The sequence below is a fragment of the Vulpes lagopus genome, chromosome 5 (assembly GCF_018345385.1).
Source record: "Vulpes lagopus strain Blue_001 chromosome 5, ASM1834538v1, whole genome shotgun sequence".
NCBI lineage: Eukaryota > Metazoa > Chordata > Mammalia > Carnivora > Canidae > Vulpes > Vulpes lagopus.
The window spans coordinates 88,986,180-88,996,576 of record NC_054828.1 but is presented as its reverse complement, the minus strand read 5'-3'; the positions used below and the strand labels follow the sequence as shown (position 1 = coordinate 88,996,576).

Below are 10,397 nucleotides of genomic sequence, written 5' to 3'. Positions count from 1 at the left end.
GGACCATTTTCTGCCTCAGATAGACCTAGCACTTACCTAAAGCTAGAATCAACCGAACATGGAATTATGGGAATTTAATTGGGAAATCTGAAGAAAGGTCTATCGTGACCAGGAATTCAAAGTATCTCACATATACAGTTTCTGTTGCCTTCTTTTGGTTCTGTCTCCTACTTCATTGCTTTTAGACTCGGTTCACATGGAAGGATGATAGTGGCAACGGGTATGACCTCATATCCTCCAATGTTCAAGTCCAATGAGAAAAGAAAATCTTCTTCCCAGAATTACCAACAAAGTCTCATCATGTTCCACTAGCTCTGAATGCATCGTGTTCCCCTCTCTAAACCAGCTATCATGTCCAGTGAAAGTTCTGTATTTTTTGTACTCAGTTGCCACATCCTTAAGAGGAGGATAATGTTCAGGCTTGATTCCCCAGGTACAAGGAAGTCCAATGTTAAATAGCAAATAAAAATCCTCCATGACAGGGCGAGAGAAAGACTGCTAAAGAAAGAAAATACATTTTTAATCTTTCCTAAACAAAGCATTCTGCATTTCCATTATTTATTTTATTGTTTGAGAGAGTGAGAGAGCACACACAAGAGGGAGGGAGAGAGTTGGGGGAAGGGCAGAGGGAGAGGGAGAGGCAGAGAATATCAGGCAGACTTTGTGCTGAGCATGGAACCTTAGGCAGGCTTTGCTCTCACTATCCTGAGATCATGACCCAAGCTGAAATCAGGAGTCAGACATCCCAGCCCTGATATTATTTAGAGTTTTTATGAACACTAAATAAGTTAATAGAAATAAAACATTGAGAAAATGAACTGTGTTTAGCACTTAGTAAGCATGCAGTAAATATTAGCCATATTATTATTAATAATTATTAATTATTATCATAAAACATCCAGGGCCCTTTTAAAGCAAACATCTGATTGGAATTTTCTCAGACTCCAATTGTTAGCATTAATTATAGGCTGGTTTATTTTCCTCCGGTCACTTTAAATAAAGGAACTCATTATAGATCTGAGAGAAGGAATTTAGATTGCAAAAGAAATTTTATTTTTTCTTCAATATCCAACCGTCATGCCAGCTGTTTTAGTTCAGGCTACCAATGGGAAGCTGCTTAATGAAGTTGCTTATGGTTTAATGATTTGTGTGGCATAAATTATTTTTCTTAATGTTATTCCTGGGGAATTTTCCAATTGTCTCGGAGAATATGAAGTAAAAAACCGAAAAGAAAAAAAACAGAAAAAAACAACTACAGTGTGGTTCCATATTCCCACAACACCTGGTAAGAAATAATCTGCTTCCTCAATTGCAATTCCATCATCTATTATATTTTGAATCCCTTCACAGCAAGACCCTTCTTATTTACTTATTGCATATATGCTAAAGATCCCAATAATTGCACATCCAGCACACAATTGATTTTACTCAGAATCCTCATTACACCTCTCAAAGTTCTGATAATGAAAAAGTTAGAATGAGCTTTAATAAGCATTAGGAAGTCAAGCTTTCTCAGGGAGATGGTTTAACCACTTATGGACATATATTCAAGTGAATGATGCAAAAATACAGTGTGATTATCTAAAGAGCTGGAGGTTAGATGAGTGTATCACAGGGATATGGTGAATTAAGCAATTAAGTTTCAGCATGACAAATAAAATTGGTTTGCTCTTTGGGACTTAAATCACTAGTTTTCCTTTATCTCTTGAATTCTAGGATTTGTTATGTTTGAACCAAAACGTAAACTGGTCAGTTTTCCTTTCCATTCATTTTTATGGCATCTCCTTGAATTACTTGGTGATTATGTGGTATTTCACATGATACTGCTAATAATGCTATGTTTGTTTTAAAGGGATTTTTTTCAATTAGTATGTTGACTATATTACATGTTCTGATTGTTTTATTTGTATACGTTGTTAACTTAAAATTGCTCTTCAGGTTTTTCTCAAGCATGTTTTATTCCTAACTAAGTTACAAACTTTTTTCCAGACAAAACCAAATGTCTTATTTTCATCTACCTATTGTGGTAAATATAGCACTGAAGATTGTAGGTTAAAAAGTGTTTCATTGAAAACATAAACAAACTTTACATGACATTGGTCAGATATTCAATTATTCCTGAGTGAAGGAAATAGAATGAAGCCTATTAGTACATGCCTGGCTTATCCTATTGAATTAGAATTCATTACTTTCCTGAATGCTTCTATTTTTTTTAACTATAATAGTTTTCACACTCCCCAACAAGTAATGAGTTCTACCTCTCACAAAATAAAAGTATTAAAACTCTTCTCATTTTAGCCTTTAGAAAATGATTACGAAGTACCATTAACACTTATATTTTATAAAGAAGCCTAAGGCTCCTCAGAGGGAAGGTCTTTCCCTAAGTTTATTTCTTTCTCTCTTTTTTTGAATTTAAATGCATTTTATTTTTAGACAATCTCCATGACATGTTTTTTTTTTTTTTCCTTAAAAACAATGCCACTGCTTCAAATAAATCAAGGGCAAAATAAATGAAGAGCACAAGAGGCCATCAGTCCCATTTGTCTAAATCCTGGTGTTGTGTGGATTAAGAGCAGCAGCCAGTTATGACAACAGGTAAAACATCCAAAGTAATAGCCCAATTCATTAGCATTTTTCCATTTTTTAAATCATCCTTAAAGAAAATCATATATGGAGTCACACTCTCCTCACAGTAGTCCAGCAGAGTAACCATGCAATCTGGATTCATGTTTTCACCAATAATGAACTGGTAGTTTTTGAAATTAGCAGGGATATGCATGATTTGCTCTGCAGCCCCCATCATTATGCTTTCTGGCTTATGTTTGCCTTTGATTGACTTTATGTAATCTTTGATGTACTTCTTGCAGGCTTCTTCGTGAAGTTGGTTTCTGGCAAATAATGGTTCATAACAAATATCAACACAAGTGATTACTGGGCTTTCCATACCTTCGCCCTTAGGGCTTTCAGTGGAGGCATCTCCAACAATGAATGAGCTATCAGTGTTACCCTCTGTCCTACTGACCACCATCTCCTCCACCTCCAGGCAAAGCTTGTCCATGATGTCTCGGATCTTGTAGATCTAGGAAAGCATCTCATCTTGGCTGATGAGGTCCCAGTAGATGATCATGAGGGTGGCTGGAGAGAAACAACTGTGGCACTAATTTAGCAGGAGCTAAGGAGCTCTGAGCAAGTGCTGTGCTGGCCCAGGGCTGGCAGGGGTAGTGGAGCAATTAGAAAAGCTTAAGTTTCTTTCTTTTAAATGCTGTTGATTGTCCAAAAATCCGTTTTCAATGCAAAAGTATCTTTTTTGTTGCTTCTTTTGACAGCATTGCAGAGCAAATAAGGGCACATACTTTGGGAGCCAGGTGGACCAATTTCAGATTTTGATTCTGATTATAATACTTGTGAAAGGGGAACAAGTTATTTAATCTCTTTGTTAATCCCTTTCTCTGTCAAGGGCAAATAATCATAATAAATGCATCTGTGTATTTGGGTGTGTGTGTGTGTGTGTGTTTGTGTGTGTGTGTGTGTGTTTCTCTCCCTGGCTGGCAGAAAGAACTGAAATGTTTTCAATGGTACTTAAAAAGGCCCATGCTGAAGATCCTTTCCATCTTAATCATTGGCTTTCTAGTCAAGCTCACTTTCTTTCTCATCCGGAATACTCTGGAGGGAGAGGCCCATAGGATTTTTATTCCTCTTGCAGTTGTACAGACAAGAGTTTTTTAATCTGTATGTTTGGATACTAAGGTAAAGGGTTTTGTGGATTAAGCACTCAGTTAATGGGCAGATAACTTGGTGAGGGGATCTCTTTGTTGAGGTGAAATATGGTGATTACCTTCAGTTCCTCTGGTAGGGCCTGACTATCAAGAGTTTGCCCAGGACTGAAGGGTTTTAGTAGGATTCTCAGTGCTAAAGCTATGACAGTCCCCTACATCAGTTTTGCCTCCACTTTCCTTGGTTTGTCAGTCTGAATTTGATAATTTTTTTTTCTATTAGATGCTGGCTCATCTCATGGAAACTTTCTCATCAACTGCTAAGAAACCACATGAGATTTCTTCAGCATGATAAAGCTTTTGATGATGTAATTTGTAATTTGTATGTAATGATGTAATATGTAATTCATCCACCTTCCTTTCATTCCTCTCTCACGTGTGTGGAATGTAAGAGTTATTATTAATTATATTTTACACATCTCACATTCCATTCTTCTAGCCACATGACAGTTCTCTTTGGAATACAAACATGGAAAATAATATATTTCCCTATCAACTTCAAATTGGTTGTATCAATCATGTTCTTACTAAAATGATTTCTGAAATCTTTTCTTCTGCCTTCATTTAGCTTCTCACTGTACCTATTGATGAAGCCAAATATATTTTCATGGCTCTCTTCTTCAAACTCGCTGTGATTCATATGAATTCTGTTTTTATTTCCTTACCTATTCTTCTTGGCTATTGCCCTTGAAATAATGTCTGACCTCTAATCCTTTTTCTTAATTGCATTGGGCCTACTTAGCTTAGTGATGATGATTATTTAGCCTATTTTCTGCTTCTTTAGGCTATTTATTTTTATTCCTATCTATTGCTTTTTCATCAATAGTAACTCCATTTTTAACCTCCCTTCTCCCTTATTTGAATTTGAGGCAGGTACAATTTAAATAAGTTTAGGGAGCTAGATTTGTCTTCCTTTTCAGTTGTACAGAGTACGTTGGATTATTTTTAATTATAAAAGACTGATGAGAAAAACTCAGAAAATATAAAAATACATGAAGAAAATATTAGTATTCTATCTCTCAGAATAACAATCTATTGAATTAGAGATTACTATATAACTTTGGACTAACAAACAGTAAGCACTTAACTTTTGTTAATACTATTATTGGTAAATAGTAATGATAAAAGTTGGTTCTTAAAAATCTCATATTTTTAAATGTTTGTATGTGAACAAAAGATAACAACCTGTTTTAATAATCCACCTTTTACTAATAATGATCAGGTGGTCTAATCATGGTTTTTATAGAAAGCCCTATATTATTATTTCACATGTTTAATAGGTTTGGGTTTTTTTTTTTTCAGTAATAATAATGACTTTGCTTGATTATTCAAATGAATGTCTGAACTTCTTATGCTAGTGCCACAATTTGCAAGAACTCTAGCCAAAGAGAATAATTATTATTATTTCAACTTCAATAATTTTTTTTCAAATTAAAAAGGGCAATAAAAACTGATCTTCTATGTAGCAATATCCTTTCTACAGGAAAAATTCTAACATCAAAGGATGATATTCTCAAGGTCCAACTGCCAGCCTTCTTTCCTTATGCCCTAGAAATAAATATTTTTAATGTAAGAAGCTAGATAGTAAATATTTTCAGCTTTGTGGGCCATATTGTCTTTATCACAGCTACTCAACTCTGCTGTTTTAATTTGAAAACAGCCATAGACAATGCATAAACAATGGACTTGGTTGTGTTCTAATATAACTTTATCTACAAAAGCAAGTGTTAGGCCAGATTTCTTCCACAAGCTATAGTTTACTAACCCAAAGAGCCTAGCACCATCACAATTTTGGTCAATTATAGGTATTATTTATTGAGTACTTCTCATATACCAGGTATTGTGTTAGGGTGCTGCAGTACAGTATAAGCTTGCATTTTCACAACAATTCTATTAATTAGGTATTATTCTTCCTTTATAACTAAGAAAATAGCAGTACTACAATTTAAGATAAGAGAGTGTGGCAGGGCTGGCCTTCAAACAGTCTTCTGACCCAAATCTGTTTCACTCCAAAGCCTGGACCTTATTCAAAGAATGCTTGTGTCCCTCCTTACTAAGATGCCTGCTCACTTATTTGTTACCACTTCTAAGGGGATCTGTATGCTTAAACAATTTAATATTAAAATAAAGGATCGATGTTCTCAGTAACATAATTTTAGCAATAAATTGCACGCTGTGAAAAAAGTAGGATTTCTTTCTTGCTCTCTTAGAACTGTACTATGGAAGCGGAAACCTAGATTAATAGTCTATTCTATTCACATTTATAAAATATCTCTGAATTATGAGAATAAATGATTTTTTTCTTTTCTTTTTTATTATTTTCTGGTTTTTCAAACCTCAAACTTACGATATTCTCAAAAAAGCTAGAATAAAACATACTGTGTTCCATAACCAGATCCAATGAAAAAATATGGTATTCATAGATTAAAAATAACTAAATTTAGCTTACAGTGAAATTAGTTTTGGAAATTAGTGATCTTCTTGAGTAACGAAGGAAGTGGAAAGAATACAAACTTATTTTGATGTCTGGTTCCATCACATACTAGCAGCAAGGACAAGAGTGACTTGCTTAACATAAGTGACAAGAGTGATTTAACTGACCTGAGTCTCAATACTTCTAGGTATAAAATAAGATTAATAACTTCTTTACAGGACTTTGATGAGGATTAAATGTTAAAAGTGTTATGTTAGATATACTATGCAAATATTTACGTGTCCCAGATGTCTCTAAATCTTCCACCTTTCTGGAATCGTCCTGACTTATAAAATTTACCCCAAATGGTCCAAAACCTGTCTCATATAAGAAAGGCCACTCACTTTTCTCTTAGTATTGCAAGGTTTTATTTGTTGCCACTGTTGTTTTGATAAGGCTTATGTTGCTCTAAGTTACTTTCTGCACTCTTATTATTTCCCATTTATGCTTTTCTATTGTATTAGTATTGACCATCCCATGCTTCTTGTTGCTCTTTCCTTTTCTCTGTTTCATATAAAACTAGATGGAAACAGAGCTTGAGCTGTGTGCATGAACTGTGCTGAAAACACCCTGATGCATGTCTCACTCCACTTCCATTTTCCACCCACTAACTTTTAAGTTCCTCCAATTCCTTTCCTAGTATTTTTCTAGGCAGAGCAATTCAGCTTACCCTTACAGTCACCTTCTACACTATGTACAGTGCTGACCTCACTTTCTGCATATAAAACAAGTCATTTTTTTCAGCTATGAGATAACCTTTCTAAGGTAGGAATTTCCATTTCCCAGTAGGCAAAAGTGACTGCAGTCAAAAACTAAGTTTCCACCTGTCTGTGATTTTCTATTAATGTAGCTTTAGGAAATATATATCAGTAGATTGTGTTTAGCAACAATTGAGATTCAACAGGGCTACCATAAAATTTCTATTAGTTAGAACTTTAATAACCTGTCATTTCAAATAGATTATTAATCCCATTTATTTTTTTCTTATTGAAGTGTAACACATACAAAGAATGGTAAACAAAACAAAAAATATAGGGTTCATTGACTACCCTTTAGATATTCACCTAAAGTGAATACCCTTGTAAACATCACCTAAGAAATAGACATAGGCATCAATCCAGAACTTTACCCATAACCTTTCTCAATCATACCACATTACATCCACCCTAAAGATAACCACTATCCCAATTGCCAGAAATACAGATTTGCCTATTTTGAAATTTTCTGTAACTGGAACCTTACAGTAGGGATTCCTTTGTATCTGATTTATTTGTCTTATCATTTTTTTGTGAGATTCATATTGTTGTATGTAGCTCTGATTCATGACCTTTAACCACTATATATAATTTTATTGCATGAATTCACTACTATCTCATTTCTGGATCCATATTTAAGATGTTTTCCATATTTTGGCTTGATGGATAATGTTGCTCTGAAGTATATCTGTCTATTCATATATAGCTTACAGTGGATATTCTCAGGCTTATGTCATATGTTTGTGCAACTATAGTAAATACTGAAAACTTGGTCACTTACTCAAAATTTTCACTTCCATAAAGACCTAAACTTTGGTGTTCTGCCTTTATCATTTTGGCTTTATTGGTCTCATGTTCAATTACCAGCATCCAATTCAGTCCTTTGTTAAGATTAGACAGTTTCATGACATAGCTAAGTTGGGTTAACATTCCATTAAATTGTGATATCCAAAGCAACTTGCCTTTGCTAAATGAGTACACTTGGCTTATTTGGAAAACTCTGTCACTTTACCTTCTAAAACTTATTCATAGGTAATGGAGAACCATTGTTTCCTTCTATAAACTTGAAATTTTCATCTTATTGTGTATCCTGAATTAAAGAAAATATACAAAATGGCACTCAGGCCTTTAACTACATCTTGCTTTTCTGCAGCTAGTAAAGCAAAATCCATCCCCTGCATGGTGCATGCAATTGTGAAGAAGGTAGTTAGGGAGAAGGCGACACACTGCTGTAGTCATAACCAAGGCCTGTGATTTAGGAAATCTATATTAGAGGGAACCACAGGGAGTCAATTGCCATCTATCTGCCTCATACACATTTTAATTATACCACTAACTTTGGTAGAAAGATGTCATCTAACCCTCTGCTAAGACATATTCTTTGTAAAATTAAAATTGTCCTCCTAGGAGGAGGTATATGCATAGTGAATGCAAACATAAACACAAGTCCTATTTACCTGAAAGTAGCTACTGAAACAAGATGAGTCTGGAGGATCTATATCTATATCTATATATCACTTTATTTTTAGAATAGCCAAAAAATTACTATGACTTTCATCAAGAATAGTAGAAAAATAAAATCTCAGCTATTTCAAAAAATCAAATAGAAAAAAAGGCAAATCATTGTAGATTTTCCTACATGAAAATTACCTTCCTTGTCTTCTGCTTAATTTTTTTTCTGAGAACCTTTATAAATCATTAAAATTTAGCATGGATGGCATTCTTTTTTCAAAAGACCATTTCAAAAGTTAAAAAGTGTTCATATGAGTTGGGAAGGTGTTCACTTATACAGTTCAACCAGAGGAAAACCCACTGTTAAGGTCATGTTTAAGGAAAGACTTGAAGAAAGCAGAGAAAATAAGCACTAAGCTATCTGTGAGTTAGGAACTCAAAGCAGAAGGAATAGCAAATGGAAAGAGCTATAAGGAAAATCATTTTTAGTGTATCCCAGAGACTGCAAGTAGGACAGCATGTACAAGAACGTGTACAGTAGGATATAACATCAAGATAAGATTTGGTGGGAATGTCACACTCTTAGATTGTGTTTCTGAAGTCTCTGGGAGATTCTGAACACAGCAACATATAATCAGACTGATGTCTAAGGGGATCACTCTGGCTGTGTATGAAGAATGGATTCAAAGGGTCAAGTAGAGGTTGGGGGTAGGGTGGCAAGAGGAGGCCTTTCTGATAGTAGACAACAGGTAACAGTGGCTTTGACTAGATTGTTAAAATTTAAAGTAGAGCCCACTGAATAAGTAAAGGAACAGAGATGCTATTTGCAGATGGAGCAGCAAATATCATCTTTATGGTTGATAAATATAGCCTGGCAGACACATTGCATAGTGAGAGCCAAACATGTAGGCATCCTAACTCCCTACACACTGATCTAGGAAATGGAACAGTCTCTTAGAGGAAAGTTTGAATCTTGGTACAAAATCACTTACTTGGCCTCTGTCTCTCAGGCTCAGGGATAGGAAGAAGGAAAAGTTTTGAGTTACTTCATGTGGTGGAAGCAGTTAATTGTCTCCCTAAAACCATTTTCTCCTTTATTCTGGATGCATGATGGTATGGCAAGAGATATTATTTCCCAGCCACCATTTTACCAATGTAATGAGAGGAAGAGTGATATATTTACTTTTATATTATTTGCTTTAAAGGAAATCCTGTGCCATGAATATCCCCCATTTTCCTCCCTGCCAGTCAGAAACAGCAGTGACTAGAGCATCTTGGAAGTCACATGTTGCCAGATGCTACCTTGAATGGATACTCTCATAAGTACTTTCTCACAAGAGAGAGTTTTAATATCTTTAAGTCACTGACTTACTGTTGGATCTTTTTGTTACAGAAGCCTAACCTTATCCTCACTAATACAACTCTTTAGGTAAAGAACCCTGGCAAGCTTAGGACAGAGAGAATGTGGAAAGGTAGTGAAGAGGCAAGCCATAATATTAACAACAATGGTCTTGCAGAAACAAATATCCATATTTTCTTCCTTTCTGTTCCATGTACGTGTTTATACATTTTAGCTAATAATCCTGTTTTACTTTCATTTCTAAACTATTTCATATAGCATGCATTTGGGTCACTAGCTTTAAAATTTACAAAGTGAGACACAACATTAGGATGAGAGGATACGAAAGAAGGGAAAATGGCTATCATCCAAGGATTCAGACTCAGAGTTGGATACAAAAGCTGATGAGATTGGAGTTTTTCTACGTTCATGAAGAAAAGTATTTATTTTCTTTTTTATATGAAATAGGTGAATTATACTAGAAATTATCAATTTGTACTTTTATAGTTGATGCTATTAGTAATTTTTTAAAGGATAAGTAACAGTGTATATTAAGTCATTCATTAAGGGATGAATCTTAATAGAATTTTTGGTCATATTTTCAT

The 10,397-nt window shown here is 34.7% G+C and overlaps 1 pseudogene; it reads right to left on the bottom strand.

The window, feature by feature from the left end:
• Positions 1–2,566: 2,566 nt before the first annotated feature.
• On the bottom strand, positions 2,567–3,127 carry LOC121491842 (annotated as a pseudogene).
• Between the last annotated feature and the right edge of the window lie 7,270 nt (positions 3,128–10,397).